At 42.6% G+C, this 15,975-nt stretch overlaps 1 protein-coding gene across 2 annotated transcripts in view; it reads left to right on the top strand.

The window, feature by feature from the left end:
• The first annotated feature begins 2,022 nt into the window (after positions 1-2,022).
• Positions 2,023-15,975, top strand: part of SLC38A3 (solute carrier family 38 member 3) — a 68,605-nt gene continuing 54,652 nt past the window's right edge. The window contains exon 1 of one of the 2 annotated variants that reach the window (XM_034440755.3): positions 2,023-2,160. The gene's annotated coding sequence lies outside the window, so the exon portion shown is untranslated. Of the gene's footprint in view, positions 2,161-2,224; positions 2,243-15,975 lie in introns of those variants that run through there. The other variant, XM_087887684.1, reaches the window with a different exon arrangement.

Here is a 15,975-nt window from a genome sequence, read left to right as displayed (position 1 = left end):
TTTGCCATTGAATCCGGTGGTCAAAGCCCATTTAAGTCAGATGGGCAAAGATTTGACTAAAGACAATTATTGTGATTATTAAATCATAGGCAAAGCCAACTCTTGAGTCTAGGAAGTTTTGAGTCTAGGCACTGCAAAAGGAAATAAATGTTGTTTCTGCTTTAGATGCAGCGGTTCTGCTGCTTTTAAAATGTTCATAGATACTGAGAACTATTAAGCATCTCTAAGAGAATTTATTCCAAGAGGCAGGCTCAGGACACTCCTTTGGAGATTCTCACTTTGGCAAAGTTGCTACTATTAAATAGTTTTAAAAGAGGGTTAAGTTGATAGACAGAATAAGATGTCTCTGATTACCTCTTCTTCCATTTTAAACACTTAAGGTAAAGCTAAAAGTTTCTCTCGCACATATGTGCTAGTCATTCCTGACTCTAGGGGGTGGTGCTCATCTGTGTTTCAAAGCCGAAGAGCCAGCGCTGACCGAAGATGTCTCCATGGTCATATGGCCGGCATGACTAAATGCCAAAGGCGCACGGAACACTGTTACCTTCCCACCAAAGGTGGTCCCTATTTTTCTACTTGCATTTTTTAATGTACTTTCGAATGGCAGAAGCTGAGACAAATAATGGGAGCTTACCCCGTTACGCGGCGCTAGGGATTCAAACCGTGAACTGCTGACCTTTCAATTGACAAGCTCAGCGTCTTAGCCAATGAGCCTCCGCGTCCCTTTTTAAACACTTATCTGATGTTTATTTTAATATGATTTTACTATAACTTTTTATAGTAAAGTAGGATAGTTTAGGAAATGTCTCTTAAATAAAAATCAATTAATTAAATATATAAACTATATAGAATATGGTGATGGAGAGAAAGAGAAAAGTACTAGAGGAGCCAAACATTCCAAATACATGCCTGACCCTTTTCCTGTTCTATTCCGTGCGAAGGATCTTATTTCATTTCTAACGCTCTTATTTCTGCCAGTCTAGTTAAGAAAGAGAATCTTCTTCCTTTGCACTTCCTTTGATTTCAACAGAGTCCAGTCGCCTCAATGGGCAGTAAAGGATCTCATTCGAGGATTTGATGACCAGATGAATCCACAGGTTCGGAGACAAAAATGCAAAAAGAGATGATTTTTCTTCCCCGGATCCTGGGCATCCCCAAATACCTGAAAAGTTGAACCTAGGGTCACATACAATCAGAATAGGGCTGGAAGGGACCTTAAAGGTTAGGGTTAGGGTCTTCTCTGATGTTTTGGAGAATAGGTTGATCCCCTCATCTCTGTAGGAACCCCTCCAATGTTGGAATAAAGGTACTCCTCTACTTATGATCACAGTTGAGCTCAAAATTTCTGTTAAGTGAGGAATTTGTTAAGTGAGTTTTGCCCCATTTTACGACCTTTCTTCCCACAGTTGTTAAGTGAATCACTGCAGTTGATTAGTTAGTAACCCAGCTGTTAAGTGATTCTGGCTTCTCCATTGACTTTGCTGGTCAGAAGGCTGCAAAAGGGGATCACAGGACCCTGGGACAGTGAAACCATTTGGCAACCGTCTGAATTTTGATCAGGTAACCCATGGGGATGCTGTAAAGGTCGTAACTGTGAAAAACGGTCCCTTTTTTTCAGTACCATTGTAATATTGAACGGTCACTAAATGAACTGTTGTTAATCAAGGACTACTTGTACCTTGGAGTTCGACCAGCCCGGTTAACTCAGATCATGCTGTGATTTAGGACTTTCCCCCAAGTGGTCACAGTCCCCCGGATCTCCCCCACCCCAGTGAAAGGTCTCACCTAGCCGCCTGAGCCGCGCTAGGCCGGGCAAGGGACCCTCCCCTGCCGACCAGCACACTGGCCCCGCTTGACTGCTCAAGGCCTGGAGCCAGCCTCTTTGCCCCCCTCCCCCGCCCTCCGCTCGCCTCCTGCCCGACCCGGGCGAGGGGGCGCGAGTGACGCTCCTCCAGCGGCCGCGGAGATTGGAGGTGACCGGAGGGGCGGGCCCAGCCGGCCTTAATCTTCCCCTTCATTGGGGAATATTGGCAGGGCGCTGTAATCCGCGAGCTGAGCAAGCGAACGAGCGAGCAGGGCAGCCGCCGAGTCGAGTCGAGGTTTCGTGAGGGACACCGTCAAGTTTTGCCCGGGCGCGCTTCGCCGAGGAACCCCAGGAACGTAAGTCAGCGTCCCGCGAGGAGCCCGCTGCCGTGGACGCTTCGCCTTTCCTTGCTCATTCAACGGGCGCCAATTTGCCGCGGTGGGTGAGGCGGCAGGGATGCCTTTGTCCCACGCTTTGGGCGAAACCTTGCGACTTTCCAAGCGACTTTCGGGTGCCGCTTTGGGTGCCTCCCTCTCTTCTCTCTCTCTCTCCTCCGCCCGAACCCCTCTTCCACCCCTGACGGCTATTCCTAACTAGCGTCGCTTTTAGTTTCCGACCGCGGCTCCGGGTTGCGCGCACTTCAGGTGGAGAAGCGCTTGTAGCCAGCGCGGCACCCCAAACGCCGCCGCCGAGCGTCTCTCTCTTGACCGGCGATTTGGTCAGCAGCGACCCGTGGCCTCTCGGTTCGGGAAAACGAGGGGTTAATCCGTGGGGGGTCTCGTGCGTGGAATTTTACTCCGTTGAGCAAATGCTGGACTCCCCGGGATTTGACGCCGCTGCCTCCGAACCAGCATCCCTCTCCTCCTCGCGCGCTCTCTCCCAAAACTTTTCCCCTAAGAAATGCGCCTTACCGCCTACCTTACCTTTCCTATTCGGATTTTAGCCAGGCAATGGGGGTGATAACGGGATTAGTTTGTGCTAACTACTGTGCCACCACGTCATTTGAGCCATCGAAAGAGGGACGGAAATAGAACCGGGCTTCTTGAATTTCTAGCCTTGCGATTTGATCGCTTGAGTCAAAATGAGGACTCCGGAAAGGACTTGAAGAGCCCCCCCGTCCGCTTCTTCCTTTATGGGGAGGGTCTCCTGCACAAGGAAACATCTTTCTTGGTTCAAAATTATGAATGGACGGTCATCTTGAGACATCCCTGCACTGACCCAGGCAGACACTGCTGGAGTGACCCTCTCCACCACCACCGGTGGCTACAGCATTTATTGCATGTCCTCTGATGTGTAGGGTTACTTGTTACTTCCTACCATAGTTCGTCTCACCCTGATGGTCGAGAGGAATATGTTCCTCCCTTTCTATGTTCTGTCTAAGAACTATAAAAAAGAATTTTGCCTGCTCTGTAGAGATGCAAAGCAGAAAAGCTACCAGTGAATTTGGGAACACTTTTGGAACAACCCTAGATTATGATATTTATGAATAGGAATGACATAGAGTCTGTTCCAGGCCTCAGGTTACAAGGTGGTTGGAAGAGAGAAGGTTGTCTTTTTGTGGCAGTCCCCTTAGTTATTGTTTTAGAAGACTACAAGGATTTGGTAGAATAAAGCCAGCTTGTCAGTTTCTCCCAAACTTATCTTTGAACACTAGTCATTTCTACATGACAGCTGCCTTCCTGACCCCTGAGCCTATAATCCCAAATGTATAGTGGATCAAAGCAAAACAATACACTGCCTAAAGCTCAGAACGGTCAATGCTTCCAGACAGGGCTTTAAACACTATTTTACTCACAGAGTTGTATGGAGTGGGAACAAGCAACATTTTTATTCTAAATGTTATTGTTTTCTCTTAACATCACAAAAATCAATTAAGGAGGAAAAAATAGAATACCGCAGTGTAGTTTGTATTCCAGAGCCTTTGGTCAGGAAGCATCCACAGATTAAATAATTGGAGAAGAGCTAAAGTATTTATTATTTGTCATATGTAGAAACCTCCCATTTCTCTCATAGAGTAGAAGTAGAAAGTAGAAAGAAAATATTCTAGGATCAACCAGAATAATCCAACCGAGAGCTTCAAAATTCTCAGTAATAATGTAACTGTTTTACGTCATGACACAGAACCAGAAGTTGGGACATGGGGATTCTCAGAGTTTTCTTCCAGTTCCATATCTTTGTCGTGCATTGAATAATGCCAAAGAAATTCCCAGTTAAAACCTCACTTTGGCACCATCCATATGCAAAGCTCTCATAGATTTTTTTTTTATTTGATTTATATGCCACCCTTCTCCGGAGACTCAGGGCGGCTTACAATGCGTTAAGCAATATGGAATAAAGCCTACTGTATATAGTTGTTATAAAGTTTGCTAAAGTGAAGTCTGAATACTTCACTTACTTGGTACACACCACATAAAGTGATGTCTCTGTGTGTGAATGTTTGGGTGGCACCTCCTGCTCCAACCTGTTTGCAGATGAAAGATCCATGCCAGATTAGTTCCTTTCTCTAAAAGTTCTCTAAAGTGGTGCAAAATGGAATGAATGATATACTAATCTAATTGCTAAGACAGTTTCAGCCATACTTAAATATAATGCACTGTTATGGTAAAACCTTGGAAAATGTTGTCTGCTAAGCAGCTGGGTTATCTGAGAAGATAATGGGTGTTATCTGGTATTTGCCGACTTTTATTGATAAAAAGCGCTCACGAAAGAGACCTAAAACAAGATGGGTTGACGACATCAGCAAGTATTGCAGCCCAATTGAGCCATGGTGGTGCAGTGGTTAGATTGCAGTACTGGAGGCTACTTCTGCTGATCACCGGCTGCCAGCAGTTTGGCAGATCGAATCTCACCAGGCTCAAGGTTGACTCAGCCTTCCATCCTTCTGAGATGGGTAAAATGAGGACCCAGATTGTTAGGGACAATATGCTGACTCTGTAAACCACTTAGAGAGGGCTGTAAAGCACTATGAAGCGGTATATAAGTCTAAGTGCTATTGCTAATTGGCAAAAGAAAGCTCAGGACCATCTAGGTTGGAAACATATGGAAGAGGCCTTCATCCTGCAGTGGATAGACAATGGCTAAAATGACGAAGTTGGATATTCTGCAACCTCACCTGGGTTGTCAGTTTGGGAGACAAGAGATCAGGACTCTTCTGTTGTAGACTTTGGAAAGTCTCACATTTCACATCCTTATTGCTTCAGCAGTAATAGTCCACTGCTGGACTACGAGACATTGCTAATACTCTGACTGCACACTGTGCTATACTCTGTTCCTCGGAAAGGAAGACAGAGTCCTACCAGAGGGTAGACAGGGTAGGAAGACAGTGGTAAAGGACATACCCTGGATGAATATAAAGAGAGCTTGCCTTAGTGGTGCTGTTTTTGTGTCATGGAGGAAACACATAGTTAGCAGAGATGGCTAAATTGACTGCTTTGATCAAAGAAAAAAAATACAAATACTTACTTATTTACTTACCAGTGTAAAAGTAACTCTTTGGTTACAGAGGATATAGAGTAAACAGAAGGAAAAAAAATCTTACAAAGTGAAATCTATGATAGCTATGCAGGTAGTCCTCCATTTACAACCACAAGTACGCTAGAATTTCTGTTGCTAAGCTAGGCAATTGTTCAATGAGTTGTGACTGATTTTATGACCATTTTAGCCATGGTTGTTAAGTGAACCACTACAGTTGTTAAATGAATCATGCGGTTGTTAAGTGAATCCAGGGTCCCCCATTGACTTTGCTTATTAGTAGTTGGCTGGGAAGGTTGCAGATGATGACCGCATGACTCAGGACACTGCAATCATCATAAATACATGTTGTTTGCCAAGCACCTGAATTTCAATCAGACAACCATGGGGATACTGTGATGGTCGTAAATGCAAGGACCAATCATAATAAGTCACTTTTTTCAGTGCTGTTGTAACTTCAAACAGTTGGTACCTGTATTTTCAAAAGAGACATACACACAATAGAAATCATGTTGTCTTGCCTCCTAATCTTGAAGAGTAAGAAATCAATTTTATAAATCTCTTTTCTGCACATCTGTATGCATATAGCTACCGTCAGTGCTACAGTAGCAGGAATACAGGAGCTTATGCTATTTTGACAAATCTGAGCCTAAAATAAAAACTGTTGATTCTAGAAGGATAATTTTATAACTACTTTCAATTAGCAACTGATTCATCCCAAGAAAGTAAGCTTCCTGGTGACTTCCTGATTGTGGTGTAGGTTCTTAATTTAACAGAAGCACTATGTTGGCTTTTTTAATGGGAAGACAAGTTGCTTCTTTTGCACCAAAAAAAGGGGGGTAATATTATGCTTACCGTAGATATTTTCCGGCCTGGTAACAAAGCAAAATAAATTTGTTTTCTTCTGGAAACAATCAAAGATTATTCTTGTCACTAATTTCAAATGACTCTTCCTGTGGCTCTTGTCATCTGATTCATTCATTCATTCATTCATTCTCTTGTCGTCACTGCCAACACATTATTCCACATGTTCATTTCTCAGGCAGATACAGGCAGATGGTGTGGTAGAACAAGCCAGGCAATGGTACAGCAGGAGGAGACCCTAGGCCAGTGATGGTTAACCTTTTCAGCACCGAGTGCTGAAACTGGAGCATGCGTGAGCATGCCGGAGCACCAGAACCCGGAACAGAGCAGCTGGCCGATGTGCATGAGCATGGCAGCCAGCTGCTCTTCCGGGTTCCATTGCGTGCATGCACTGGACACCTGGCCCACTGCACATGCACACCGGCCAGCTGCCCTCTTCCAGGTTCCGGTGCACACGTGTGCTGGCCAGTATGCCGGAACCTGAAAAAAAGCAGCTGTCCAGTGAGCATGTGCGCGACGGAACCCGGAAGAGTAGCTGGCGACGGTGTGCGTGCCCACAGAGAGAGCTCTGTGTTCTACCTCTGGCATGCGTGTCATAGGTTCGCCATCACAGCCCTAGGCCTTCTCACAATTTAAATGATGGTTTTCTTCTCTAATTACACGAAAACATTTGATATGGACTCTTTCTCACATTTATGGTGTCATACAATACTGTATCAACACTGTTTCTCACCCACGTGAATGGATTGTGCAGTTTCCTTCAAAAATTAGTATGTTTTGAAGAGAATATGCCAGGGTGACAATCCCGGGCTGTTTCCACCACACAAAATCAGGGGTCAGTTTTAAGAGTGCCGGCCCTCTGTCTACTACTATTAAATATTTTCTTTTTAAGATGTCATGCTAAGAAAATATAAATAGATTGCTTCTGTACCAATAATGACTCAAGGTAGGAACTAAACTCTTCTATGAGAATAACAAAACTGGAAAACCAGTTTAGAAGAAAAAACAATCCTGGTAGGTTGTAAATGTTTGTCAGGGAACTGGCATGACAGAAAGGGAACCTAGCAGTAGCATCCCAATAAATGCAGCTAGAGGCACATAAATTCTGAAGAAAACAAACCTACTCCAGTCTAGGCTGTTTTCTTTGGTACATGCTTAAGAAAACAATGTATTAATTCAGAGTTCTGACCTGTTCATCAGGGCATTGTTTTTAAAGCTGTGTTGTACCTGGCAAGACAATGAAACTAGGGACGCTATGCATTGGATAGGAATGGTTCCAGTTGCTATACAGTACACCAATGTGTTCCCTACTGCCACCTGTTGATTCTTAGGCAGCTATTTCCCAGTAACTCCTTGGTTTTCACTTCCTGTCTCTTATCAAATCTTTGCAGATTTGATATCATTGATCTTTGAATATCATTCAACCACATTGATTAAAGATTAAGATCAAAGATTAAAATCTTTTTAAAAAACTTTTTAAAGCACCTATTTAAATAATAATTTCAGTTTGTTTACTTTTTTCAGGCGATCAGTAAACCCTTTTCTCCAAATTCTCATCCAAGTTCTGTTCCCATAGTGAAATTCGGAAGCTGGCACACAGTGTGGTGACCAAGATTGGGGCAAAAGATTATTTCCTCATTTGAGGAAATGTTGATTGATTATGAAGAGAAACTTCAGGAAATTATGTTCGACCCATTCAATCCAGGGGTGAAATTCATCCAGTTCTATCTGGCTCGGGAGAACTGGTAGCGGCGGCTGCGGGAAGCTCCGCCCATCCATGCAGACATCATGACGTCGCTTTTTTTGCGATGATTTTAAGCCTCTGCGCATGCGCAGCACGCACACATTTGCGAACTGGTAGGGAAGGTAAGTGAATTTCACCCCTGATTCAATCCCATATATATTTCCCAGATTAATCACTACACAAAGACCTGTGATGAGATAAAGTTATCCGGTTTGGTTTCATGTGGCTGAAGACAGCCAGCTTCCCTGATGATGAAGTACCATTTGGCATTTGTTTTTATGGTACCTTAAAGGAGGAGAGTTCCTCAGGCATTTTTTTACCTGTGCAAGGCCATGCAGGCTGAGTATTATGGAAATTGTAGTTGAACACAACTGGATGGCACTAGACTGGAGAAGGCTGTGGCTGACAATCAAATTTCTGCCATGTGGCTGGACATCTATATAGCTGTTTTCTGTTGATTAGCCCTCCTTTTTTGCTAGCTCTTGACTGACAGTATTCTGAGAGTGCCCTATAGAGTTTCTGTTTTTCATACCATGGAAAATCTTATTTTTAGAGAAAGATTAGAAGAGATACTCTTCTCTTTTTCCAGTGCTTTCAGACAAAAAGTTACTGCACTTATATTATTCTGTATTATTCTCCTTATTTGGGGGTGGGGGCAGGGTAAGAAATAAGATTGAAGAGCTGATATAAAAATGCTCCAAAGCATGATTATGATATTCATGCTCTCTGAAAATTTTTTTTCAAATGAGGCAAGGCAACCATAGAACAAATGTTTCATCCACAAACATCTTCTTGGTTGTTGTTTAAAGATTTTGGCATTGACTAGATGGGTGAACATGCTGCTATGTATTTATAATAAGGCTTACAGTATGTTCACTACTGGCACCATTTTAGTACATTTTTTTTTCCTAATCCAACTCTAGAACTAGATTTATTTAGTGCAACTTTTGATGCTAGCACAGCTTTGGCTGTAAATGCTGGAAGAGTTGGGATACCTGGATTCTGCATGCATTTTTCACCATTATTTTACAGATTCTTGTGATATGGAGTACAATAACTATATCCTTCTCTGCATAAAACCTTGATTTCTAGGCATTGCCTAGAAGAACTCATGTTCCTTCTCAAAGGGCAGTTGGGGACGTGAGGACTGATGTCACATTTCCAATCTCCATGGCTTTCTTGGCACCTGGAAGCAGTGCCAGGGAGGGAAGTAGAACAATGGCCCAGAGCAAAACAGAAGGTCTTCATCTGACCTATTATTTTGGTGCAGTGGCATCTGAAGTCAATAGCATCAGAAGAGCTGGGAATCAGCAAGACAGGCCAAGACCTAATTGACGATCTGAAGGGAGTATTGTTTTCACTGTCAGCTGAACACCGAGAATGTGAGTGGTAGAGAAAAAAAAAAGAACAAGCAGCATGCCTCCTAATATCAGTTGCTGGGGAGCATGATCAGAGAGGCAGTTTTTGCCTGATGTCCTACTACCCAGAGATGTCTGGTGGGCTTCCTTAGAGTCAGGATGCTGATCTAGAGAGGCTATTGGCCTGACTGGACACAACTCTTCTGTTCTCATCTACGCAGTCCAATACATACTATTTTTGCATTTTTACAAACTAATGATTGTACAATCACTGTAGTATGCCTTCACTTCAGCACATATTGGAAGTTCATGGCAAAAAGTTTAGCAGAGGCATACTGCCTCTTTAATTTTAGCAACTTCAATTACATTTTAGGCTTTTCTTTTCCAGTCTTCTACTTCAGGGAAATGTAGGCAATTGGCAGTCTTTTGATATACTGTATTATATTGTTCATTCAGAGTCAGCATGCCATAATCCTAACCAATAAAGCCCTGACAACAGCTTCACATATACTGTATGTGCGCCTTGTATTTGATCTGCTCCAAACCATCCTCTCAGGTTGCTTCCTCTTTTACAACCCCACTCTATCAATATCTAAATGAAGTATTTTGAGTTTCTGAACAAACATTTTGAAAGTTGGGGAAGGGGCAGGATGGGGGGCAGAGATCACTAAGTGAAGAATGGGTTAAGCACTCTCTCCTTCTGTTACTGTTTGCTGTGTTATCTCCTCTTGAATCATATCCAGATACTTATGCATGAATTGTGTTATTCATCCTGGAAAATGGAGATCTGAGAAGATGCATGTTTTCTTTCTTCATACTTCTCAGTGGCTGCAAGCTGAGATTAATCATTATGGCCACAGCAGGCTAAGTGACCTCTGCTTTGAGATCAGGTGGATGCCCTTAAGTTTGTCAATTATGGACTGAATAAATCAAGGAAGCAAGAAACATTGCCTTAATAATATATCTATTTCAGAGTAGGTTCATGCACTGGAGGCTCTTTCCTGACTCTCACCTGATTTTTCATGAAAAGTCTTTAAAAAGCGCCACATTTCCTTTTTTTCCTGTGTTTTTTGTCTTGTTGCCTGTTACCATCCAGTAATGTTTGATGAGCAGTTAAGAAGCAAAACCCCTGTTCCCAAGATCATGTTAACTTGTAACACAGTAAAGAACAGTATACATCAAAGGTGTTGCAGGCCAAGTTAGGAAACTGTACAAAAATTAAAATAATTTAATAATTTGAAATAATGTATTTAATTAGGATGTAAAAAACTTCCTTGCTCAATGGCTGCATTAAGAACTTCTCATTTTCACGTTTTTCTAACAAAGGCATGTTTTTGTATGAAAGACTAACTAATGAGAGAATGTGTTTGTTCAAACCGTGTCTCCAAGAATTAGTTCGGAGATGAGCAAATTGTGGCACCCCAGGTGTGGCTGGGCTTTCAATCCCAGCAGACTTAGCCAGCATGTGGCATGATCAAAGAAAGATCACTACTACCTGTAGAGCAGAAATTTATTTATTATTTATTGCCAAATATTTGTATGACGTGGATTGATATAGAACCGTGATGGTGAACCTATGGCACAGGTGCCACAGGTGGCACACGGAGCCATATCAGTGGGCACGCAAGCATTGCCGTAGCTCAGCTCCAGCTCGTATCTGTGTGCCAGCCCATTTTTGGGCCTTTCGGTCCCACTGGAAGTTGGGAAATGGGCTGTTTCTGGCCTCCAGGGGGGTGGGGAAGGCCATTTTCACCTTCCCCAGGCTCCTAGAAAGACTCTGGCGCCTGGGGAGGGTGAAAAACAGACCTACTGGGCCCACCGGGCCATCACGTGCTAAAAGTGGGTGGGGACACGTGCGCAGGGGCAGGGTGCATTGAATTATGGGTGTGGGCATACACGTGGGTGACCTCCCCGCGCTCCCCCCCGCTTTTGGCACGTGACGGCAAAAAGGTTAGCCATCACTGATATAGAACAATATTTAAAACATGGCTTAGATTTTGGGACACAGAAGGTTCCACCTACATCTATGAAAATATGTTGCTCTTCTTCTATATTGAGAATAGGGGTGTTAGCTCGTATAAGAATGAGAGACAATTGGGAATGCAATGGAACAAGTACTGCTGAGGGATAAATGTTTAAGATAAACATTAAAATTCAGAGGATTTTTATTCCCTATATTTTAGCCTCCTTTTATTGGAAGAGGGAGTATGGCTCCCAGAATATCAGTCAGTGATGTGATTCAGCCACCTGGCTCTTTTGTCTACTTTATTACACACAGTTCCGGCTTAACACTCTGCAGTGATAAAATTATTAGAGGGTGCAGAAAGCAGAAAGTAAATCAGGAAAGCAAGTGAATATTGCAATGGAGAGGCTTTTGGCTATGGCAAATCAGTTGGGAAGATTCAAGGAATCAGGCTATATGGCCACACACTACATTGAATATAGCCAAAATAACCTCCTGATGCATTATGGCATAAGATTAGAGACAAGATTCCACATCAGGTTTTTTAGTGTACAAGAGCCCCATTAGTTTTATGGGAGCTAAAACATACAGTAAGAGTCTTCCATTCATGAATCTCTTGTATTTCCTTATGTCTCTTTTTGCCTCTTTCATAGAAAATCCATTAAGAGGGGAGAGACAAGGTAACTGCCCAATATCTTTTGACCACAAGTGCTAAAAGTTATCTGAAAGCACACAAAGATGACTAAAGTGTAACAGAAGATGTAGGAATGAAGTTGGGTTTCATGGGTTGATTGGAAGAAAATCTTCAGTTAGCTGCTCAGGGCAGACATTTGGGCAAATTCTCTCTGTCTTTTTAAATGAACTGCATTTCGAGCACAGGAGGAGAGGATGGCAAGGCAGTGTCTTCTCTTCCCACAGAGAAAATGTTTATGTTATCCTAGCAATATTTTCTAATGGAGTTTAAATTCCATTGAAGTATCTGAGTAAATACAACACTTTGGGCGAGGATAAGAAATCTCCACAACGGATTATCTAAATACTGTAGCTTTCCATTGTTTTATGTTATGAAGCCAGCTACCTGGAGTTGGGAATGACATAAGAAAAGAAGAAGAAAAAAGATTTCCACTGGATGAAAATGGTTTCTGAAGCACCAAGGGGACAAGGGGGGGGAGGGACAGATTAGAAAGAGTGTCTGGCCTAAGCAGAACGCTGGGTTACAGCATTGGGAGGGGTAAATTTAAACTGAGACTCCAGTGTGAGCTTGATACATCTCTTGACTTCATCTACTCATCAGCACAAAGGGAATATTGCTAGTCTCTGCCTTTCAGCACTGTTTATTTTGTGCACTGCAACAAAATCTTGCAACCTCAGCATTATGGGCACTCTGCCCTACTTGTAGATGTATTTGTTTCTTTACATTACTGGAGTAGCATGGCTGAGCCAATAAGGTAAAATGCTGGAGGTTTCAAAGTTGCTACTCCAGAGACCCACTGAGATTCACTCAGCCTGGTCCTCTTGTTGGAGCTGTATGGTGGTTACTGTGCTACCTCCTATCCCCAGGGGGATAGTTTTATCAGGCAACTTCTTCTCAACTGCACTCTACGAAAGATAGAAGGCTCCCATGACACATGCTGCCCTCCTGGCAAATGAAGGGTAGACATGGGGGTGGGGAGGGGGGGAATAATTATTGTTTATCGTGCAACCTTAGCCTTGTAGCATAAAGAAGTATGATTAACAGGTTCAGCCCTTCCTCCCCACTGTGGAGATCTCAGTCTTTCAAGATATAAATAAAACATAATGTTATTTTCAAGATGGGGTTTTTGCACCCCCAATTTCCAAAAAAACCCACCAACTGTGCAATGCTCTCAGCAGACCACAGGATGGTGTTGGACTGGTGTAATAATTAGTATCTCAGACTGGAGGCATCCCAAGAAATTAACAAAGAGAAAGTAAACCTTGAACTCAGTCTGAAATTACTTCGTTGAGAGAAATAAGAGCAACAGGGAATAAGGTTAAGTGAAAACTAATACAACATCTAGGGACAGTTATCTATTCCTTAGATATAACCTGAGTTCTGAATTGTGCAACTTTTGGGGAAACTTCAGCCATTCATTTTTGCCGTTGGAAAGATACCAAACTGCATTTTTTCTCAATCCAGGCAGGGAAATTTATTTTCCATGGCCTCTAGAGCTCTGATTGTTGCCTTTAAGAAGAACCACACCTTTTTCAGAAGAGGTTGAGAGAATCTCCTCAGCAGAAGTGCTGAAACCCATGCCTGCAAGAAGATGTGTGTTCAAACTCAACCGTGGGCTAGCATTTAGACTGGCAAGGAGGCTGCAGTATTTTGGGCGCTGGTTAGCTCTTCACAATAATTATCCAGATATTCAATTTCCAATAATCAGAAGGAGATTAAAAAAAATCAGAAGAAGGCATTGAAGCCCACAGTCTAATACTAATAGCAATTCTTAGTGTAACTGCTATGGGACCTTGAACTTTTGAGGTAACAAGTAGAGGAATGGAAGAGAAAGTCTGCCAAGACTAGAAAAGTAAGTTTTAAAGGGTACAAAGCCAAGGTTTTCCACAAGAATAACACAAACATAGGGATAATTCTCACCAAGGGATTATTAAATAATTTTTAAAGATGCCACCTACTTTGATGCTCCTATGCAACCTTTCTGGAAGAAATGAGAAAGTAAATCTCTCTGAAAGAGTGAGTTGTTAGGTTTTAACTCAAGAAATGTGTTAGCTGTTTAAATTTTCTGATGCCTCAGCAGAAGAGGTGGCTCTGCTTCTCCCCCTTTCTCCAGCCTCCTGCCATTCACTGATTATCTGTCTTTGCAAGTGGATGGATGATTTTGAGCATGTCTTTAGCCTAGCTGAAACTGGGCAACTTTAAAACTTCAACTGCCAGAACGCTGGCTGGGGAGCTCTAAGAATAAAGCCTATTCATCTTAAAGTTGCCCAGTTTGAAAAATGTATAAGTTTTGTAAATAAACAATGAATAATAAATACATTATATTTATCATTCATTATCCTGCTCTGACACTTGGATAGCCCTCAGAAGCTGGAGTTCAAAGGAGAGTTTGAATCAAATATCTAGTAGGCAGCTACGGTATATTGGAATATTTTTCTTCCTGCATATGGCTCCCCAAATATTCTTGATGCAGCCCAAAGTAGAGCTAAAAGTCTTCCTTACAATAAGGTTGGCAAGCTATAAATTATAGTACAGAATCTCCAGATATCTGGCTCTCCAAAAGGGCAGGATCAAAACAGGTAAAGCTCTAAAACTGGTGTCCTCCTTAGTCTTTTCAAGGAAGTTAAAAGTTCCTCTCCTCCCACCCAGTTTCCTTTCCTTTCCATTCTTCCATACTATTATTCCTTTCATCTGGTTCTTCCAATGTTCTGTGGCTTCTTGTCTTTCCCTCACACATTTCTTCATGCCTCCTTATCGCCATCCCTGGATGATGATTTCTTCCTCCTCCTCCTCCTCCTCCTCCTCCTCCTCCTCCTCCTCCTCCTCTTCCTCCTCCTCCTCCTCCTCCTCCTCCTCCTCCTCCCTCCTCCTCCTTCTTCCCCAAGAAAAGCAAAGAAGACAATCCTTTTCTGAAAGTTGTCAGTCTCCTAAAAACCTCTTGTGCCTTCTCCAGCATCTTCAGCTTTCAGCAGTCCTATTTCCCTCATGCCTCTCCCATTGTCTACTTGACACAACCCTATAGGAAAGAAAGCAAATCTAACTGTCAATCGTCTGGTCAATGCAGGCCTGCTTAAATATCTAACAAACAGACTGTTAAAACACTATGAGAGAGGCTTCCTAGACTCTTGAGAGATGCAGACACATCAAATAGGGGAAACGAAAGTAGATTTGTCACATGGTAGTGATTTCTTTTTGTGTGTGAAGAAATCAGCCCAAAAAAACCTGATTGTGTGAGTTGATCACACAGCAGGTGTCAAGCCCAGAAACATCACAGTAAGAGTCTGGAGTGTTGTGTTTTTATTCCAAGATTATTAGGTTCGTGATAATTATTTATTTCTGAAATGGTAAAAAAAAAATCCTCAGGCAAATGGACACCCAAAGAGATCCCAAGGCTCTTGTTCAGCTTTTATCTCAATTATTCTCTTAACGAATGGCAGGGAGATTTCCTACATTTACTAAGCCAAAAGAACTCCACATAGGCAAGGGACAAGTGTCAGCCAGCACCTCATTTCTCTAGGATATGTAGATGGCTATTGGGATGTTTGGCTATCAGCATATGGCCAGTATACCTCACTAAAGCTGATGTACCATGGCTAGCAATATTTCTTTGTGGGCTTCTGAACTGAACACTGTGTGGTGTTTTTGACAACTTGTTACCCCATTTCAAGTGCATTCATTCCTATCTGTAGCATTTGATGAAGGGTGGGAGTCAATCAAGCATGGATTTTGTTGTGCGCTTTTACAAAAGATGTAATCATCTTCTAGGCATTCCTTTATGTTTTTTCTCTCCCTGCATTTTCCTTTTAGATTTCCTTCCTTCCTTCCTTCCTTCCTTCCTTCCTTCCTTCCTTCCTTCCTTCCTCCCTCCCTCCCTCCCTCCCTCCCTCCCTCCCTCCCTCCCTTCCTTCCTTCCTTCCTTCCTTCCTTCCTTCCTTCCTTTGTTGCATTGCCCAACAATGCAATTCATCCATAATGGATGTATGCCATGTAACATATTGTTCATTCATCTTTCTTTTCACTCTTTTTACTCTTTACTAACTAACCCTAAACATAACAGAAAGAATAAAGCTAAATCGG

This window comes from Pantherophis guttatus, chromosome 2 (genome assembly GCF_059756535.1).
Source record: "Pantherophis guttatus breed Tessera chromosome 2, ASM5975653v1, whole genome shotgun sequence".
In the NCBI taxonomy this organism is placed as follows: Eukaryota; Metazoa; Chordata; class Lepidosauria; order Squamata; family Colubridae; genus Pantherophis; species Pantherophis guttatus.
Note: the sequence above shows the minus strand (reverse complement) of the source record. Positions and strands in the feature narration are given on the sequence as shown.